Here is a 21,225-nt window from a genome sequence, read left to right on the forward strand (position 1 = left end):
CCCTCCCCGAAACCAAATCCTGGCTACGCTACAGCAAATATTATCCAAGTAACACTTTGAATCTTTGACCTTTGTATTACAAGGTGAATTCATATTCTATATTTTAGTGATTTATAATCTTTATATTAGCAGAAGAAAACCGGTGGAAGCAGGCCCGTAGCCAGGATTTTTCAGTTGACGGTTAATCATTATCCATGTTTAAATTGATTTTTTCGTTAAAAAAATTTAAACAAAGAAATTTACCGGTTAATACTTCGGAAAATTATTAAAAAACATGTATTATTCGTAAAATTTGAGCTTTTTATCGAAAACTACGTCGTTTTTCCGATTAATTTTACAAATTTATAAAAAAATTAATCGGATAATACAGAAATATAAATTACTCGATCAAAACGTTTTACGAATAATTTTGAGAGCTTTATCTATTGAATAAAAGTTAACCATCCCCGACCTCTAGTTGAAGGGGGCACACTCAGTGGCGTTCTGAGGGTTTGTGGCGCTAGGTTCAAAATTTTTATAAGGCGCCAACCAACGTATGTCATACATAAAGTAAATTACGAACAAATAATCACTATCACACTACTACTTCTCTCAAACACTGCAAAAGTTGCAACGCTCACGGGCGAAAATTTGATGGGAATGCCAAATAATTTAAAACAAAATCAAATAGTAAAAATTTATGTTTTTGAGCGCTGCGCCCATGTTTGAAATTAATTTATTCAAAGACATTAAATATTTCCAAAAAGAAGACTTTAGAAGCCATAGAGCTATTCCCTAAAGGAGGTGCCGGGCGGAAAAGTGTTCAGCACCGACGCGGAATAGTATACACTCTTTTTCGCGGTATTTTCTAGGCGCGTCCATGTTTCGTTTTCCCCCTTTCATACTCATCCTCCATTACGGATACCTAAAGACTGGATGCTTGACTCCCCGCCGAGGGCAGAGGCAATGGCCGACGAGCGGGATGCAAGTAAGAGGGGTCAAATAAAGGCGCGAAAAAGAGTGTATTGCCCCGTTGAATCGCGAGTCAAAATATCCCGATGAACTTGCGCCCCCCCCCCCCCCCGATACGACGACCAATGGAGTGGTCCAAGGCCAAACTATCGCGGATGAAAGAGCCGAGGGCCCGAGACATTTCACAACCACCGCTTTAAACAGAGGCCTTTATTACAAGGTGGGTAAAAATGGCGACCCTCCCAGCAAACTTTGAATTTATGTGAAATACCAATAAGAAACTGCTATTTCGTTACACGACGTCTGAAACGCAGACGATTTTAAACCGAAAACACGAAACTAAGCGAGACAGGAAAGTCGTTTTCATATAATTTCAAATATTGCTGCGAGGGTCGACATTTTTACACCCCTTTTAATAAAGGCCTTTTCATTATTTGGTATTAAAGAATATTAATAAAAAACTTTGATCGATTCGTCGGTGCGAAAGGTAAACCCGAAAATTAACGTCATAATTTAGTCGAATCAAATAGTGGAAAATATCTTGCAAGGTCGTTTGACGTCGACTTCGCACTTTAAATTACACATAGTCAGCCTAAAAAATTGCCTCTATCCGGAAAACTGTAGGTGTTTGAGAACAAATAATCGAAGGTAGATATCAGCTCAGACTAAATATGTGACGCCCGCCGGTCGCGATAAAATGTCTGAGTCATTATTGCAAAAATACATTTTTAATGTTGAATGGGTTTTTTTAGCCTGAGGGGCTCCTCTCGAACTCTTGGCACTGGCCCCTGGCCCAACGGGTTCAATGGGAAAGACAGCACTGCATTAGCAGTTCCCAGGAAGAAAAATTTCGTTGAAAAACCGTTAAAAAACAGTTGATGAGTAGCTGATAATTAAAGTAAACGTTATTGACTCGTTGATCATGTCCGGCTAAGGAACGCGCTAAAAAACGGTTGATAAAACGTTTCTAAAAACTAAATTCTAACCAATTTTGAACGTTTATTAGAGCAACGAAAAAAAACGTTATTTTCGGAACGTTTTTTAAGCTATTTTAAAACCATTATATTAACGTTTAAATTGATTTAATATCGGGTACATTATACAAATAAGCTCTAAATTCAGGTACTCTAGAGGTCGGCAGTCAATTAATTTTTATCCATGAATAAAATAAGCTCGGCTATATTTAAATAATATTTATTTAAATAACCAATATATTGGTTATAGTTGAATAAAACTTGTAAAATGTTTAAATAATCGAAAGTGAATAAGCCTATTTTTTAAATAAAACAAACAATTATTTAAATAAATACCACTTTTATTCCAATAAATGCTTGGTTGCGTAAAAAACATAATTAAATAAGTTAAAATGATATTCTTTTTACCAACGTTTTTTAAATAAATCGGAAAATTTGTGGATAATGAATAAACAATTCCGAACACTAATTATTTTAAGACCAGGGGTTAAACAAATGTAATTAATTAATCTAAGCCTTGCAAAAAAAGTTGAAAACTTGTATTTGGTTTTAAATTTTTAATAGCTCAGTCTATTTCGTATATAGCCAAATCCAATGACCCAATAATAAGCGATGTCTCATAGTGTTTATGTTTAATCAGTTAGTTTCTAAAAACGTTTTTGTCTTTTTCTAGTATTAAAACCATATTATAGAACTTTTAGTTTTATAAACATTTAAAAAACGTTTTTCTCGAAAACATGCTTATATTAAAACGTAAGGAAAACAATATTTAATCGTTTATTTGTTAATATAAGGTGAATTATCGTGACGTCATCATTACTGTTGTGGAAGGCTAGTGTCATTCCCCTTTCCCCATTACTATCTACCTTAGAGCAATAGCCGCCATCTTCTCGTGAATACCACGTATTATTTATATCATTATTAGATGTTATATGTATTATCTTCATAATACTAACGGATAGAAGATATTAACTATAGAAATAAACAAATTGTTTATGAAGCTTAATATTTTATTTTGAATCAATCACTGTAAGTTTAATTTCACATTAGTGTTTGCCTTAACGTATATAGAAAAGTACTTGAAATTGAAATACTTGAGCCTAGGTGGCGCTGCAACATTAATGAAAATGTTGATGCCAAGAAAAACGGAGTTATCATTTACAAGTATCTGTTTTAATTTAGGAATAAGGATGTTTAATAGTTTTCAGTTGTAAATTCGAAAACTATAAAAGAAAATTAAAGAAAATAAAGATAACTTCCGAAAATATGATAAATGTTTTGAAAAATAATCGTTTTTTTTTCTATATATAAATAATATAATATTTATAAATTGAAACGGTATTACAACGTATATAACTCTCATTAAATATAACGTTGAATAGAGTTGAAAGTATGCACCTAATATCAACGTTGATATTAAGTTAAGAAATAACTTGTCATTGCTACCAGGGTCAGACTACAGCGCTACGGTTTAATTGACTTTTGAACGACGCAGAATACCCTTCAAAAGTGAGGAATTTTAATTTCAATTTCTTTCAAAAGTAATTATTTACTTATGGAAATTTAATTCCCAAACACCCTGTACAATAAAATACGGCTGAGACAGAATAGTTTTGCTGTTGGTCAAGTTCTCACTTAAATTGGCCAAATATAGTCGGCGTCAAAAGCGCGCGGTACAAAGTTCGAGACAGACGACCTTCGAATTTGATAGCTCGACGGTATGTAGCTAGAGAGAAAGCTAAGGAAACTAGGGTAGAGAGAGAGAGTCGAAGTATGAGAGAGAGGTGCGATGTATGAATAGCGAATGACCAAGTTAGAGTAGAGAGAGAGACGAAGTATGAGAGAGAGGTGCGATGTATGAATAGTGAACGACCAAGTTAGAGTAGAGAGAGAGAGAGACGAAGTATGAGAGAGAGGTGCGATGTATGAATAGCGAACGACCAAGTTAGAGTAGAGAGAGAGAGACGAAGTATGAGAGAGAGGTGCGATGTATGAATAGCGAACGACCAAGTTAGAGTAGAGAGAGAGAGTCGAAGTATGAGAGAGAGGTGCGATGTATGAATAGTGAACGACCAAGTTAGAGTAGAGAGAGAGAGTCGAAGTATGAGAGAGAGGTGCGATGTATGAATAGCGAACGACCAAGTTAGAGTAGAGAGAGAGAGACGAAGTATGAGAGAGAGGTGCGATGTATGAATAGCGAACGACCAAGTTAGAGTAGAGAGAGAGAGACGAAGTATGAGAGAGAGGTGCGATGTATGAATAGCGAACGACCAAGTTAGAGTAGAGAGAGAGAGTCGAAGTATGAGAGAGAGGTGCGATGTATGAATAGTGAACGACCAAGTTAGAGTAGAGAGAGAGAGAGTCGAAGTGTGAGAGACCTCGATGTATACGAGAGAGAAAAAGTATAAATATAACGAAACCAAGTTATAGTAAGACCAAGTATGAATACAACACGACCAAGTATGAATATAGCAAGACCAAGTATGAATATAGCAAGACCAAGTATGAATGTAACAAGACCAAGTATGAATATAACAAGACCAAGTATGAGTATATTAAGAGGTAAAGTATGAATATAACAAGACCAAGTATGAGTATAGCAAGACCAAGTATGAATATAACAAGACCAAGTATGAGTATATTAAGAGGTAAAGTATGAATATAACAAGACCAAGTATGAGTATAGCAAGAGGTAAAGTATGAATATAGCGAGTGGTAGACGAATTTTGTCCGGTTTGGCGTGCCATAAAAAAGTACACATGCATTCGGAGAAGCTACACTCCATTAAAAAAAAACATTCTCCAGACCCTTTTCGTTTTTCTTTGCCCCCTCCAACTTCTAGAACGTTCCTACGATCCTGATCTATGATCACCTAAACACACCAACGGAAGCTTAGCTTTTTCATAATCCCGGTAACGTAGCTTATCTTTTCATTTTTCGTTGAAAAATGCAACACTATGTAGCTTCCTTTCCATTTACATTTTTCAAAATGATACGTAGCACGTTGAGGGTGCCAGCTAGGAGCAACAAACACAACACCCCACACAAGGAGAACGCAACCCGTCAAAAGTCGTGGATTTTCTTGTGTACCTTTTTCATTGGCTAGACGCTTTAGCGCCTGCTGCCGTCGGAAGGGGAAAATTCGGAAATTGTCTTCCCCCCGCCCGTAAAACGTTCAGCGTAAAGGCTGGTGACGCTCGTCCAATGAAATTAGTAAACAACCCTTCGTTAGCGTGTTTAAAGGCTAGCTGCGTTTTCCTTGTGTTTGTTGCTCCTAGATGGCAGCTACTGCCTACAACGAGGCAGGTTGCCAATCATGTATATTTCCGTGATAAATCGCTAGCTAGGAAGTACGAGATGACGTATAGTTTGACGCCGTAATCAATGTTCCGTATATTTTAAATCTGCAATCAAACTTATGTTGTTAAATATTCCAGCTGATTCGCATTGTGTTATTTCAAAGAAAATATTCAAAAGTAGTAATAAAATACTAGTCTCGAGATTGGTCCCTATAATTGTTTTCTTTGTTTAAGGGAATTAAATGGGTATTCAAAGGGCTAAAAGTAAAAAAGTACCTTTTTTATACCTTATAACCACAAGTACTGGAAAATGTTTAGTCTTAGGGCTACTTTCCTTTCAATACCCCATAATTATGACATTTTGTAGACCCTAAAACCTACTTTTTCTTGTTTAATAAAAAACACCAACTTTTTGTCCATAGAAAACAAACGTGTGCGGGATTCTACTGTAATTCCTTATAAAATTGCACTTTGATTTGGCTCAAAACATGTTAATTTTTTACAGACAATCATTACAATAACATGAGGTGTAAAAACATTTGGGTAGTACGGGTTTGTTATTTTTCATGACCTATTATTTCAGTGACAAAATGTACGATTTTGACCATTCCAACTCCATTAAAGGTTTGTCGAGTATGCTCTAAAACTTACTTTTTTCCGTCTACCACCTAGCGTTCAAAAACTACAAATTCGAAATCAAAATCACGGCGAACGAGAGGCGAGCCTGGCGCGACCTTTGTACCTCCGAACAATAGAGAAGCCGCTGCGAGAATAGGCTTGCCCCGTCCTTCTCCGTTTGGGTTGTAGGCTGTAGCTAAGCACTCCCTCAGCCGCTTATTCAATTTTTTTTATTTGGAAAACCTGACTTAAAAAAATAACCCGACCCAAAAATTTAAAAACCCTACCCGAGTCAGGTTGGGGTTGAAAACCCAGGGATCCCAGACTTCCCGGGTCGGGGTCCCCGTACGATCACTACTATGGCTAAAACTCAGTGCCTAGAAAGTCATAACCCAGTTATGGGTTTCATTAGCAATGCACGTAAAGAATACTGGTCAGGAGTTATTTAAACTTTTTATTGTACAATAGTGGTTTTTATTTTAATGAATTAGGGTAAATCTTTATTTAATAATAAATAAAAATCAAAGTTAAAAATGTATTACGAGTTAGGTTAAAATGATTATAAAAATTTTCCACTGTGGGACCTGTCCGCTCTTTCCGTACGAGCTCACTATCCTTTCGACTACACACCAAGAACTAAATTTTGTCCGTCTTTTTCATTGGCCAAGCAAGTTGGGGGGATGGAAATCCCAGAGTCTTCACACACACTTTAGAAATTTTCCATGTCCATCCTGGGTTTTTCCCCAAACCTTGGTTTCTCTTAACCGCGCTCTGATTGACAGTCTTTTTTAATCCCCAAAATACGTTGGTTTCCCAACTTTTCGCAACAAAGACAAATTCAGTAAAGCATTGGCCTACATGCCTAAAATATGTTTGCTCACCAAAACCCTGTAAACAAAAGTGATCATGTAAATAATTTCCAAGGATACAGTTATAATTCTATAATACATTCAGGGTGCCCTATATGTGAGCAGTGCATTGCAATTTATAGTGAAATTCTTCAGCTAAAGAGCAGACATCTTTTATACTTGGGAATCCATTGAAATCCGATGTTCAGATAATTATATAAAACTTTCAGCCAGAGCTGCAGATTCCAAGTTTCGACCTTTAGGAGCTCGTCAGTACTGTGTAGGAAGCCTGGTTTTCCTTGGAAATATGGATTTACTGATATCACTCATCACAAAAAATTGTGGAATTTTAAGTAATTAAAATTTGAACTTCCAAGAGTTTTTGCTAATTTTCATTTTTTAATCATCCTAGGTATGATTTTGGTTTCCTTTTTTTTCAGACTTCAGGGAAGGCTGAGCAACCATTTTATATTTTTTGTTTTATTCGATGGATGGTACTTATATTTTTCACAAGGAAGCAAATTCCTAAACCTAGTAGTGACAAAAGTAAATTACAAGCTTGTTGGCAGTGAAATCGTGAAATCAACTAACTACCATGCCCATAACTGGACATCTATGCTTTTAACAAATATTTCTAACAGTACTTATTTTAACTTAACATGATTTCTTCAATTACAAATTGATTCCTTTAACAAAAACCTTTCACTTTTGAAAACATATAAGATCTTCTGATACTTAGTTGGTAATTCAATTTCTCAATGACACTGCATGAATGCGAAAACACTCACGACACGGCATTAGTCTACAATTTCGTACCGTCATAAAACTTCACTTAACATTAATGCAATTTAAACACTGGCGACACTGCATTAATGCCAAAACACTCGTACCATGAAAGTATCTTGGTATGCACAGGCTTTAAACGAGCGATCTTTCCAATATCTTGGCGAAGCAAATTTTGCGCTATGTTTCGGAGACTGGGCTTTTCCATGTAGTCTAAAAGGCTGTAGCTGCACAATGGACCTCTGGTCGAAGTGCCGGCAGAGATCCTGGCAGTTATACCTATACCCTAAGCAAACCAGTTATTTTCAAATTTTTGCGAATCGCAGCGACGCCTGTACGTGGGGAGTAATCGCAGAGATCCTAGGATTGTTACCGTTGTTTACAATTTTTGCGCCTCTCGGCTTGAAACGGGCGCTTCCTTCCGACCGAAAGGCGGCGCTGATGCTTGCATTTTTTTGTCAGGTTTTCGGCGGAGTTTCGTATCTCTAAAACAGTCAGGATCTCTGCTGCCGGGTTGGGCTTGACCCAACCACCCAGCCCCTACTAATTATTATTATTAATAGGGGTGGAAAGCCACGCACTTTAGGTAAAAAAAAGTTCTATTTCCGACACAAAGTGAAGAATTTGTTTGGCCAGGATGTTGACGAAGCCATGCGTCTCCAGCCGATGCATGCCAAGATGCTCAAACCTTTGAGCCACGTAATAGTCACAGATACAAAGAATGAGAGAGCCAGTTTCCTCCTCGGTTAGACAAGCCCTACAAATTGGGTCATCACTTACTCAAATAAGATTTTAGGTGTCTGTTAAGTTGGGAATTATTATGTTTCGTGTAAGCGTTGAATAAAGACAACAAGTTTGACTTACTATAAATTATTATTATTAATCTAAACAAACACTTTACATAACATAAAAATAATTATTGGTATAACAATATTAATCACATACACTCTTAGAAAAAAGGGTTTTGGGAGGGTTTTTCCTAGAACTCCCGGGTTCTTTGTAGAACTTTAATGAGCTTTTAGTCATCGAAGAGGTGGCTTATACAACCTTAGGGTTTTATTTTTATCTATTGGGTTTAGCATATAACCTTCGGGTTTTATCTTGGCTACAAAGGGTTTTATTTGGACCAGGTAGGGTTTTTTATAACACGTAGGGTTTTTGTTTGACCATGTAGGGTTTTCGTTTGACCGCGTAGGGTGTTTGTTGACCGCGTACGGTGTTTGTTGACTGCGTACGGTGTTTGTTGACTGCGTACGGTGTTTGTTGACCGCGGAAGGGGGTGTTTGTTGACCAATAATGGGTTTATTCTAGATCTTCAAATATTTAATATTTGAACCTTTGGGTATCTCAACAACTTAATGCTATTTATTGTTGAAGTTTAATCTAGATCTTAATCAAGTTTCCATTTGACCCTTAAAGTCGAATTGACACCACCCTAAAATTGACTAAAACTCATTTAAATGGATAGAGGACTTCCGAAAATGGTTATACAAAAATTTCATGTTAATATTTCCAGTATTTGATTTATTATTAACAACCAAATTTCGTGTTTTACCCCCCTTCCCCCGACTACCGCTTGGTTGAACCTACCCGCCGGGCCATCTTGTGAACGAAATATTAATTTCCCCGGTTTTATCGTTTTTCGGTCGGAACTGTCGTCTGCTACGACATTCTCCTTGGCTATTTAACCGAGTTATATTCGTAGATTGTAGTTTATCGTGTTTTTAAAATGCCTTACACGCCGCACTTTCTCAAGTTTTTTGCCGCTTCAATGGGTGGTAGATAAAACCTAGGAAAGATATGAGACCAACCTTTGAGGCTACTAGATGGAACCTTGAGGGAGGTAGTTAAATTTGTGGATGGATTGAAATAGAACCCATGACGGGGCTAGGTAAAACCTTGAAGGAGGTAGTTAAATTTGTGGATGGATTGAAATAGAACCCATGACGGGGCTAGGTAAAACCTTAAAGGTGCTACGGAGGATTAACTTAGCACCTAGGTTGGAGTTACATAGAACTTTCTATAGTTCCAATATAACCTAAAAGGGTTGTTGATAAAACCGAAAGAAGATGTATGAAAAACTCCTGACGGTACAAGATAAATGCCTTAAATGGAAGATAATCAAACCCCTGGCCGTGCCAAATGAAACCTCAAAACAAGGGCCATACATAACACCTTTACGGGTTGAAAATAAGGGACATCGGTAAAAAACCCTTTTTCCGGTTACATAACACCAATTTTTCTAAGAGTGTATAGCTACTCTAATAGTACCTCAATTAACTGCAGTTCTACTCAATTAACTACAGTACTACCTAATTAACTACAGTACTACCTAATTAACGACAGTACTACCTAATTAACTACAGTACTACCTAATTAACTACAGTACTACCTAATTAACGACAGTACTACCTAATTAACTACAGTACTACCTAATTTTACTATAGTTATTCTTAACTATAGTACTACTTAAATATCGCGGTACTTAATTAAATTAATACCACAGGCCCAAGTCACCTAGGGACTTAAAATGCCATTACAACAGGTGGCCAGGTTTAATCATGTAGGAGGGTGGTGGGCCGGTGGCCAGCTTCTTCATGCCAATCGAGCCAGCAGCTCCCTACACTTAGTATTACCGCTAACCTCAGCAAGTTTTTACGGTAAAGAAAAACCCTTTAACCAGTGAGGAGCAAGCCTGCATACTCTACGCAGTGCCACAAGCTGAGATGGAACCCGGCTCCTCTTTCTCCAAGGCGAAAGTGTTAACCACTTCACCTATTACGATATTGAAAATATAATTGAATATTCAAACTCTACGCCAACATTCCTTTACCACAGCATAAAATTGGAATGCTCTCTCCTCATCACTGCAAAGATCCTCAATCGCTCTGCCTTTCCTGACTCATTACCTAAATTATACTTTTGTCTTAATTTAATTGGTTTTTCGGGTTATTTATTCCTCCTAAGGTAAATATGTATAGGAATACACCGTTTAAAATATGATTAGCCTTTGTCTACATGATAGTGCCGCATGCTACCTGCCATTGGCGATTAACATCTAAATCAAAAATCCAAAAAATTAATTTCTTATATTATCAACTTTACGATTGAAATTTCCAGTTCAACTTCACGATTGAAAATTGCATTTCAACTTCACGATTGAAAATTGCATTTCAACTTCACGATTGAAAATGGCATTTCAACTTAACGATTGAAAATTCCATTTCAACTTCACGATTGAAAATTCCATTTCAACTTCACGATTGAAAATTCCATTTCAACTTCACGATTGAAATTTCCAGTTCAACTTCACGATTGAAAATTGCATTTCAACTTAACGATTGAAAATTGCATTTCAACTTCACGATTGAAAATGGCATTTCAACTTCACGATTGAAAATTCTATTTCAACTTCACGATTGAAAATTCCATTTCAACTTCACGATTGAAATTTCCAGTTCAACTTCACAATTGAAAATTGCATTTCAACTTCACGATTGAAAATTGCATTTCAACTTCACGATTGAAAATGGCATTTCAACTTAACGATTGAAAATTCCATTTCAACTTCACGATTGAAAATCCTATTTCAACTTCACGATTGGTGGATCTAAAAATTCAATTTGCATGTGAAAATATACGTCCTTGTTAGTTATGGTATAAAAGCAAGTAAATAAGCCTGCTATACCTTATGACGTAAGAGTAGTGTCGCACGCAAATACGTAATTTTGAAATCGTCCAATTGAAAATTCTTTTTTAACTTAACGATTGATAATCCTATTTCAAATTAACGATTGATAATCCTATTTAAAATTAACAATTGATAATCCTATTTCAAATTAACGATTGATAATCATATTTCAAATTAACGATTGATAATCCTATTTCAAATTAACGATTGATAATCCGATTTCAAATTAACGATTGATAATCCTATTTCAAATTAACGATTGATAATCCCATTTCAAATTAACGATTTATAATCCTATTTCAAATTAACGATTGATAATCCTATTTCAAATTAGCTATTAAAAAATCAATTTTACTTAACGATTAAAAATCCTATTTAAACCAATTTATGGCAATATCGCTGCCCTTTTCCATAATATTCCTGGTAATTTTTATGTTTTCATAGGTTAAAGAACTAAGTGGAAAAAATTTGGTTAATATCACAGCATACGAGCCCTGATTATGCTAAAATATAAGACCCAAAAGTTTCGGATATAGGTTAGCTAGTAGTAACTCTGTAAAAAATAGCAAATAAAATTAAACTAGTTTACTTTCCTTGATTCTTACTAACATAAATTAATAATAAAGCAGAAATAATGGTAAAAAAAACGAAACTAATTATTAAGCCTTGGTTTGCTAATAGTAATTCTGCAATTTATAAATAAAAAGGCGCTCCTGTACGTAAAAGTTAGCATATAAAAATTAATAAAACTAAAATATTTTACGTTTTTTAGTTCGTTATAACAATAATAATAATAATAATAATAATAATTGATAATAATGTAGAAATAATGGTAATTAATCCATCAGCTGTAAAGTTTAAAAAGCACAGTAGAAGGAAAGTAAGGGTGTGGCGTCAAACCCGCGTTCGGGTTTGGGTTCGGGATCGGGTTCGGGATCGGGATCCGGGATTTTAGGGGTGAAATGGGGGTAAAATCGTCGAAAAGTCAATGTATTTATGATATTTCTCGCGACGATTTGTTTTTTCGTATATCAACATATATGTTCAGGCCACCTTGTTCATTTATCTCTGCTTATCGCGAGTGACACTTGAACGTATATCTTATCACGTTTTATCGTACGGAATAAGTTGATATGATGTAAAAAGTGATAACCTAAGCGGCGCGTGCGCGTATTCCCCGGGGGACGCGGTTAATTTGTATTTAAGAGTGTTTTGACGTCATGGAATATGAGACGCGGTTAACGTGTGCGGATTGGGGCGCGGTTAATTTGAATTTAAAACATGGATTTGAGTTTTTTGACGTCATGGAATATTCGTTGTTAAAATGACGTAGAATGGAAATATTTTTAAACTTCATTTCAATATCATTGTAGTATTTAAATATGCTTGACACTTGAACCTATCTCACGAGTATTTCAAACGAATATCTAAATTTTAAGTATGAGAAACGTATCGTTCTCAAGTATTGTAATTGTACACGTGATCCCGTATGCGGACCGGGTAATATCCTATATACGTAACGCGAAACACTTCAAAATGCGTATACGTAGAACGAAATTAATTTTAAACTCCATTTTAATAAATAAGATATCGAAGATAAATAATTTCAGAGTATAAAAAGGGAAACCGTATAATAGTAAGACCATATTTAGAATTGTATTGGAAGTGACTCCGAGGAACCTTAAAATGTAAGTAGGAATACTCAGTGATAATTCTTAACTTTGTCTTAATGTATTTATTTTATAGGAATTGTTCATTTCCTGTGTCTGCTGACAAAGGGTTAATCGTTTATGCAGATGAAACCATCTACTACGGTCTATTAGATTTAACAAAGGCTATCAAACTAACAGAAGCGGAACTGCAAGAGCTATGGACAAATAAAGATGCCATTGAAGCTTATTTCAACAACGAAGCTGAAACTTCGTGGGTTTTCACAGGTTCTGAAACCAAACGGTTTTCGGTTCATAGATTTGCCGAAAAAAAAGTTTTAGATGTTAGACAAATGTACCATGGTTATGGAGTAAACTATGGAAAACTGTTACCGACTAAAGAGGGGGTAGCTTTCGCTCAATCTTCTTGGTTGAATTTCCTCGACCAGTACGAGTCTATTCAGAAGTGTATAAAGAAAATCAAGGAAATAAAGGAGGCGATGACTAACGTTGTAATTAAACAATTACACGAAGCTCTTAAGAAAGCGTGCAATGGCTGTCAAATTGATCATCCATCTCAACTCCAGCATGATTGTATCATGACGGATTATTCTAAGCGTGTAGATTTGCATTTTTATGAAATTATTATGTCGGTAGATTGTGAAAATATTATTGAAATGTTTACTATTCGCTGTGAATTGTCGAAAGAAATTTTAAATAATATAATGTCACTAATAATATGCAATGCTAAAAACTAGTTAAAAAACTAATAAAATTGATTGCACTAATGTTCCGATTCTCATTTACCATTATGGATTTAAGCTTACAACATCCAATGAATGGGCTTGTAGCCGGGTCCACCCAATGCGGAAAGTCATTCCTGGTGGGACTGTTGATTCAATATAAGAAGACCTGCATATCCCCTCCTCCGGAGAGGATAATATGGTGTTATACCGAGTATCAGCCGAAACTATTTCAATCAATATTAGAACACACACCTTCAGTCGAGTTTCACGAAGGGTTACTCGATGTTAATATATTAAACCCGCAAATTAGGAATTTAGTTATTTTAGACGATTTATTATGCGAGATATCTAATAATAAAGTTGTAACTAATTTATTTATTCGTGGATCTCATCACAGAAACACCTCCGTACTAATTTTAATGCAAAACCTTTATTACCCTGGAAAAGAAATAAGAACTTTAAATTTAAATGCTCATTATCTATTTATTTTTAAATCACCACGAGATAAATCAACAATTTATCATCTCGCGAGGCAGATATCTCCAACCAATAGCAAATACGTTATTGATGCGTTTCAACAAGCTAAGTCACGGAAGTTTGGGTATTTATTAGTTGACTTGAAACCTCACACCCCAGATCAGTATTTACTACGAACAGGTTTAATACCGGGTGAAGAATCGGCTGTCTTTATTCCAAAATGAAGTGTATTATAGAAGGGAATTTTTTTAGGGTTAATTGAGAGTGGATTATTAAAGAATTAGCTTACGTAGTATTAGAAACTGAAGAATCGGAAGTGTTTACTTTCAAATCTCCATGTCCTTTCAAACAGCTCTCAAACGAAGATAAAAGACAATGCAGATGGATATCTCATAACATTTGTCATCTTCGATGGAATGACGGCGAACGTCCTTACAGAACGAGACGTGACATTTGCAATCAGATAGCGGAAAAAGCGACTTCGTTTTTTACCAAAGGTTTAGAAAAAGCTGCAGTATTATCGACACTCCTCGGTGTTCCAGTAACTAACATCGAAGATACTGGTTGTCCTAAATTATCAGAACTAGAAGACGTTGTCCTTTTCATTCCGAAACTGTTCATTGCGCTTTAAGAAAGGGTAAGAAAATCTCTAAATGGATGTCTCAAAACGAGTTAAGAAAAACATAGACTTTCTACGTTTCCTGACATCCTGTAATCTAAATCAAAGAAAGACAGCCATTAAGTACGCCAGTAAGGAAGCTATATTGGCTCTCGTTGAATGTTGTATAAATGTATTGCACGGAACAATTGAACTGTCAGAACGTCATCGTAAGCGGTTAAAGAAACATAGCGCGGTTATACGAAACGTGTCGAAGAAGAACCCTTTATCAAAACGACGAAAGATTTTGGTACAAAAGGGTGGTTTTCTTCCATTTTTATTAGCGCCACTGCTATCTATCGTTAGCTCAGTCGCCGGAAGTACAATAAGCCGAGCTATAAACCGATGATGGCTCGAAAAATGCTTCTAGTACCTGAAGATGTAATGGAGAGATTAAAAAACACTACACCTTCCAAAACAGAAGAAACACCTGAACTTCAAAAAGAGAAGACACTCGATGATGAAATGAAATCTATTCTAGATAATCCAGATTTAAACGAATCAGAGAAATTAGCATTATACAATCAAACTCTCCAACGACGGTTAACTTACGTACGTAAAGAGCAAATCTCTCCCGTTATTGAAAACTCTGAACGACCTAAAACTTGGTTCGCACAAATATCTTATTCTCTACCTGCAACTTATGTTAGTGATTCCATTTCATTATACCGAGCGACTACGGAAGATCCGAGATATATTAGATAGACTAACTCAGGAGAGCTTTCTATTCGAGGACAAGTGATTGGAGGATCTAATATAATCGATCTTTTGTATGACGCTGTGAGAAAAACACCTGGAACAGTGATTGATCCTATAGGAGTTACTGAGTTTTACGAGGGCATTCATAAGTCAAATATTTCAAAACGTTTAATTAACAATCCTGTAAGATTGACACTGTTAAAAACATTCGCTGTATTTCATACACCACCAAGTAGTTCAATGCTATCATCATCTTCACCTAGTCCTCTAAGACCTTGGATACATACTAAATAAAATATATTAACCTGATAATGTTGTTCTCATTTCATAGTATAAGCCTACAATGGAAGGTTGTACAGAAACGGTCTCTTTAGGACTTTTAGCCTATTTATCACAATCATTTTCAAAATCACCGAAAATTATCACAGCTGTATTAATTATCATAGTTATTATAATATTAGAATTATTTAATTACCTTTTTTGGCGTTACATGCCATTACATCAAAATATTACCCGATATGGAGAAAGAACTTGAGAAAATCTATACTAATCCCGCAGACCCAGGGTCATTCGCTGGAGTTCGAACGCTCTATAATTCAGCTCGACATAAAGGTTTAAAGGTTTCATTGGAAAAAGTAAAACAATTTCTAATAAAGCAGGATACATATACGCTGCATAAACCTGGTAGAAGACGATTCAAACGAAATCGAACTATTGTTTATGGAATTGACGAACAGTGGCAAGCGGACTTGGCCGATTTTCAGAAGCTGTCTAAATATAATTCAGAATCTCGCTACGTATTATGTATTATTGACATATTTAGCAAATACGCTATGGCTGTAGCGGTTAAAAATAAGAAAGGTGCAACAATTTTAGAAGCGTGACGTAACGTTTTTGAAAAAGGTCGTCAACCGAAAAGAATTCAAAGTGATCATGGAAACGAATTTGTCTGTCAAGCAGTGCAGAGTGAATTACAGCGAAGGGGTATTAACTTTTTCGCTACCCGATCAGAAATGAAAGCGTCCATTATTGAAAGATTCATTAGAAGTTTTAAATCCCGTTTATATCGCTATTTCTAACCCCATTTTAGGAGTATTCTATCGCGAGGAGGTTCAGATTGTTGGTCGAGATTTAAAAGACTGTTACTTCATCATCGAAAAAGTAATAAAAAAGAGGAAAAAAAAAGCGTAGAACTGTATGTCAAGTGGCAAGATTACAACCCTACATTTAATTCTTGGATACAAGAAGGGGATTTAAAATGAGTTTTTACGTCACGCTACCTTCAGATTCCTCGTCATTATATTACCAAGATAATAGCGTTGGTAAATTTCGAACGTATTTAGCTGAACCGTTAAGATTTGAGGAACAGTACGAAGTTGGGTTAGCTGAAATAAGCTATCCTCGGACATGGCATAACGTTCGAAAACCTAATCTATTGGTTATTAAAGACCCTCTCGATAAAATGACTGATAACCCTCTAGTTAAAGACCCTCTCGAATATGATAAAATAATTGAAGTTCCCGCGGGTTTTTATAAAACTCCGGAAGAATTATTACATGTTATGAACGTCCACAACCAAGACGAACAAGTTACATTCGCTTATTTAAATTATTCTAATCGAATTAAAGTTAAATTGCAACCGGAAATCTGAGCTGTAATTGGCCCCGATCTATCGATTTTACTAGGTTATAAGGATAGAAGATATAAGGATTTCACCATTTTAAATTCTATGATAACCCCCTACCCAGTTGATATGAATGCTGGGTTACATTCCTTATTCGTTTATTCTGATCTGGTTGAAAATAGCGTTGTAGGGGATAGTTTAGCACCTCTATTAAGAATCATAAGCGTCGAAGAGAAAGCCGAGTCTAATGGGAAAACAGCTACAAAAATATTTTCACAACCTCATTACCTACCAGTCGTGTGTAATAATATTAAGACTATATAGATTAATATAACAGATGATTTAGGTTAGCCAATACAGTTTCATAGTGGAAAAGCTCACGTTGTATTACATTTTAAACCCCTTAAAATGTGGACTTCACTATAAACATTTAATCATTCAGGACACACCCTCATTCTTGCTTAAGAGAGCGAACAGTTAACATCATGAGGTCTGAATATTCACCTTCAAGAACTGATTATGAAAGTTACTATTTAAACCAGGTTGGTTTCGGTGGAATACCCGTATATAGAGGTTTAGCTGTGCAAAGAGGACATGGACTAGGAAATATATTATCTTCAGCGTTTAGGTTCGCGGTACCTTTACTGAAGAAAGGCGCTTCTTACTTGGGAAAAAAACTTCTAAGTACCGGAGCGAAAGTAGCGACCGATGTTGTTAGCGGAGTCCCAATTAAAACAGTGCTTAAATCACATTCTATTAACGCCGGTAGGGAAACTTTAGCTTCAGCAGCTGATGAAGCCATGAGACTAACATCTTCAGCTACGGATCATATTAAAAGAATGACGGGTTACGGAAATAAAAGGAAACGAACTCAGTCGAAAAGCGGCATTTCATCAGCAGGCGGGATAGCGAAAGGACGGTTCCCTAAACGTTCCGATATATTCTCATAATGTCCCTTTTACACCCGCACTCAGTTGAGTGTTTAAATTCCGAGCTAGATTTGTTTCAAGTACGTATGACACAATCTTCGATTATTGGTGGTGAATGGGTTGAGTATAATCCAATATCAAATATAGTTGATAACGCATCAATTACATTTTCTATCAACGGTAACTCTGAAACGTATATAGACCTTTCACAAACTTTGTTGCACGTTCGAGTTAAGGTAACTAAAGATAATGTTCAACTACCGCAACCTGCGGTTCCAGGTGTTGCCCCCGAGAATTTGTTTCTTCATTCGCTTTTTAGCGACGTTCACGTATTTCTGAATGAAAGATCAGTAACACCTTCCAGTCAAAATTACGCTTATAAAAGTATGATACAAACTTTATTAACGTTCGGAGAATCTGCGAAAAAAAGTTATTTAACGAGTTCACTTTTCTATCGGGATGCACCTGGAAAGTTCGATTCATTTTTCGATAACGATGGTTTGTCTAAACGAGGGAGTTTAGCGCAAAAACAGGCGATTGACTTGTTAGGCGTAGTCCATACTGATTTATGTCAACAACCACGCTTTTTATTAAATATGGTTGATTTTAAAATTTAAATTCGATAAAAATAGAGCAGCTTTTTGCGTTCACTCCGACGTAAAATGTAAAGTGGAGATTTTATCAGCTTCCCTTTATCTGAGGAAAGTTAAAGTGATACCGGAACTATCGCTCGCTCAAGCCAAGGCACTACAATATGGAACCGCTGAATATCCTGTAACTCGTTCGGAGTGCACCTCATTTTCTATACCCGCTGGTCTTATGACCAGTGTGCAAGATTATTTATTTACCGGACAAGCACCCAAGAAAGTTGTTATCGGGTTTGTGGAACAAAAAGCGTTTCTAGGAGATTTGAAAAAATCACCGTACAACTTTCAACATTTTGATTTATCAAGCATCTGATTGTACATTGACGGTAGCAGAGTCCCTCATGAGGCGTTATCTCTAAACTTTGAGGAAAATCAATATATTCAAGCGTATTGCAATCTTTTCATTAAAACTAATCAGTGGAACGTAGATGAAGGGAATCAGATAAGTCGGGAAGATTACCCTAACGGAAATTGTTTATTCGCGTACAATTTAACCACGGATCTTAATAACAACGCTAATCACTTGCATCTTGTAAAAAACAGTAACCTGAGATTAGAATTAAAATTTGCAAAACCGTTACCGGAAACGATTTCCATTCTAATTTACGCTGAGTTTCAAAATTTGATTGAAATTGATTAAAACCAAACCGTGATTTTCGATTACAGTAATTAATGGATTCGCTACAGATAACTAAAATTCTTGAAAAAGATTTAAGTACTAAAAGTATATTTCGAGGCGTGTTTCGCGGCTGACAAGCTACCTAAATATGTAAAAATATTCCCTTCTCTATTTATTGTAAATACCGATACGAGTGCCGGACCTGGAGAACACTGGGTTCTACTATATTTTTCTAAACATAAAAATAGTGAATTGATGGATTCCTTTGGAAACCCGCCAGATTATTTTAAATTTAATGACTTTATTGAACGAAACAGTAAAACTGTTACTTTTAATTCTAATCAATTACAGAGTAATTCTAGTAATACGTGTGGAGCATTCTGTATCTATTTTGCTATAAACAGGTGTAAAGGAATAGAAATGTATAACATTGTGTCTAGGTTTAAGAAAGATAAAAATGTAAACGATAAAATGATTAAAGAGTTTATGTGCAAAATGTATTGAATAAAATAATTTTTTACAATTTATAGCAATAGCAGTTTTTATATTTACATAAATACAAGCATTCATTATCATTTTTCAATATCTTTATGACCGTGCGCTAAGGTACGAACCCCGCAGGGTAGAATATATCTCTTATCATCATTTGGTGATAAACAAAGTTTTCTAGTATTTAAAGTAAATAGCTCATGCTTGAAACTAGCTATACGCATCATCTCGGCTGACATGGTTTCTTGATTAAAAAGACAACGTTCATAGTCTTCGTGGCGGATGACGTTTCTAATAACGTTCATGGCAACGCCCTTACAAACCTTTTTATGGTTTAAAATTGTCTCTAAAGATTTCCCCAATCGCAACTCCTTTTCTATCTCTTCAGCGGTCTTAGACTCCCCGTACAATTTAATAGAATAAAGCTTTGGACGAAGTCCTACAAAGCTTTGAATTAACTGTGAATTTGTCTCGTCTTTAAAATAGCCGAGAGCTTTTTTATTCCGATTAGAATGAAGGAAATGCGAAGGTGGATAATCAGAGAAGTCAAAGCGGTTTTTATGAACTTCAAAGTCTTTATAAACATCATCCGTCTTAATGTTGTACGCTAAACTGTCTGTAAATATTTTATATATTAGTACTATTTAAATAAAAAAAATCATATTAAATTAAATTACCAGTGTCTGTAAATAATAGTGATGCTTTGTTCCCGTACGTATTTTTTATGAATCCGTAATGGAACCGATACATGAGCTCCTTGGATAAATCTAGAATGGTGAATCCTGTAAATATAGGCCGGTTAAGAACAATTTTAGCTCTCTTCTTATGAGCGCCGGCTAACTCTTCATTAAAGATGGTAAAGTGTTCAAACTGCGGGGAACTTGTAACTTTTAACATTCTTTCTGGTTTATGAATCAACTCGAAATTTATATGCTTTCGTAGATTTTCCATTGTTTTTCTAAAGAATTAAATGAAGTAATGGAAAAAAACAGCAATAAATTATTTAAATTGATTTACCCGAAAACAGAGTTAACCATAAGTTTCCAGAAATTCTTTTCAAATGAACTCTTGGATAATTTCCTCTGTTCAGTGTTGAATGTAACATATTTTTCCAACCATTTTCCTTGAGTGAAGGTTAGAGCTCGATGAACCTTGGTTATTTTCAAACCTAATTCAACACAATATTTTAAATTGCGGTAATGTACTATGTATTTCTCTTTATTGTTTAAATTAGGAAGAAGTTTTGGTAGACTTTGATTCTCCTTAATATAATTAATTTTCCTAAGAGATCTTTGGAGTATGGAGATAGCATATCATATGTAATAACTTTAGATTCCGCCGCTACTGGGAGATCGTTATGTAAGTCATGCAACTCTGGAGGATATTCAAGATCCACCTGCTAAGGAAACAATTCTTTAAAAATATAATTCAATAATTATAACACTTGTTATTTACCTCTAAAATGTATCCGTTTTCAACGTTATTGGGAATACTCAGAATATTTTCACAGAGTGTTTGCAAATC

Source organism: Leiobunum rupestre, chromosome 1 (genome assembly GCF_980474605.1).
Source record: "Leiobunum rupestre chromosome 1, qqLeiRupe1.1.hap1, whole genome shotgun sequence".
Taxonomy (NCBI): domain Eukaryota; kingdom Metazoa; phylum Arthropoda; class Arachnida; order Opiliones; family Sclerosomatidae; genus Leiobunum; species Leiobunum rupestre.